Here is a 1,903-nt window from a genome sequence, read left to right on the forward strand (position 1 = left end):
TCACTTTTATCAGCAGTTAAAACTGTTTAATCCGTTGTTAACATGTTGTAACCTGTTTTTCCGAGCCGCCTGGGTTTCCACCTGTGAAGGAGACCTGCTGCTGCTGGGCGGAGCTACGTAGGTTTGTGTTAGAATCACGGCAGCAAACCAGCAAAACGCAAAGAACTTTTCACAGTTTTCCCCCCAAACTAACCGGCTGAGTTGAGGAAAGCTGTTGGATGCAGGAAATGTTAGCTAAAAGATGACTAGCTAATATCAGTACAGCACCTTAATCTTGTTAGCTAGTAGCCTGTAGGCTACCGATATTGTTGTCTATGTTCAGCTACGTATATTCATTTTGCCCCCAAAAAAGTCGATTCCCTCCCCTTCCCCCCCAAGGACAGGGACAGGGAGTCTTTAAGAATCCTCTCTCCCCCCTCCCACACGTCGTTCAACCAGACAGCCATTTGTAAACCATGGGGGGGCAGAAAATGTTTGGAAACCACTGGGGGGCCGCAGGAGAAAAAGTTTGGGAACCACTGCTGTAGGGTGTTTAGTTTTTATAAATTTTAATAAAATATTGTCACATGATGTCACCATGTTCTTTACGCTCTAATTCATTCTGGGTAAATGACATATGCTTGGTCTTATTGCGCTAGCTCTATCCAGCCATAACAAAGATGAGTAGTCATTATTATTATTTTTTTTGTTCCAATTTGAACCAGAGCGAGTTCAAATTGATGGGAATGTAGAAATCACAAGTGGTAATGAAGATGAGGCGGACCAAACGGAGGAAGAGGAGAGAGTAGGTAGAAGAAGGTGGTGTTTGTGTTGCTGTTGCCTCCTTCAGCTTTATAAATTGAACAATGAATGACGCACACCTCTGGTGAGACTGTGTGATCCAGTTAGTAGTTCTCTAGCTCTGTGTCCAGTCCGGTGACACAGTTTAAAGTCTGTGGTTTCACATCCACTAGCAACAGCTCTGATATCATTTAAACGAGGCTCCAGCGCTGCCTGTAATGATGTGGGTTCTTGTCAAAATGCAAGGCATTGTAAACTTTTTGAAATATCAATATAGTGAGAAGGGTGCTATGTATTTTCCAAGGGGTCAAAATGAAACATGACACTCTCACTGACTATATAAGCTTCCTGCTTAATTAACTGTTACCTTCAGATGCTATAAAAATAATGTCAAAAATAACTTAAAATAAATTTGACTTCCCAATTTGATGCCTTTAAATTGACCTTTGTCTCTTTATGACACTCCTCTACTTGACTTCCCCCCCTTTTGCACATCATCACTATGATGCTAATCCATGACACCATTTAGCAACTGTTCTTGGGAACGTAACAGGACTGAGAAGTAGTTTGCATCATAAGCTCGCTGGACAGGCAGTATCGCCAGGTGTTTGCTTGCCTGGTGGAGATATGTGGGGGTGATGTGCTCTGTGGAGTGAAAGCTGGAGACTGCAGCTTCAAGGCGGACCGTTTGGAAATGGACACTGCATTGCATGAGGAGGCGCTTAGTCACCCCCACTGGCTGCAACGGAAGATTCAAAAATTTCTCAGACATGCATGATAGAATAAAAACAACTCTCTATGCATATTTTTGATATGTGAATAACATATGATATAAAGCAAAAAAAAAAAAAAAGTAAATTTTACATAATGCCCCTACATTATGTATTTTCAGCAAATACTTTTAAAAATGTATTTGGTGAAAATAGCTTGTTAGTGGGTTCTTTCACAGGGATAATGATCCATGACACGGCAGAATCAACACTGAAATGTGTATGTAAACTCAATCACACTTGATGCTTGTTCATTTCCGCTACAGACCTTAATCCTACAAAAAAAAAAAAAAAAAAAACAAAAAAAAAAAAAAAACTTAGGGGGGAGCTAAAAAAAAAGAAACATGCAAAAA

The sequence above is a fragment of the Poecilia latipinna genome, unplaced genomic scaffold (assembly GCF_001443285.1).
Source record: "Poecilia latipinna isolate Pla-1442-1.1 unplaced genomic scaffold, P_latipinna-1.0 Scaffold416, whole genome shotgun sequence".
In the NCBI taxonomy this organism is placed as follows: Eukaryota; Metazoa; Chordata; class Actinopteri; order Cyprinodontiformes; family Poeciliidae; genus Poecilia; species Poecilia latipinna.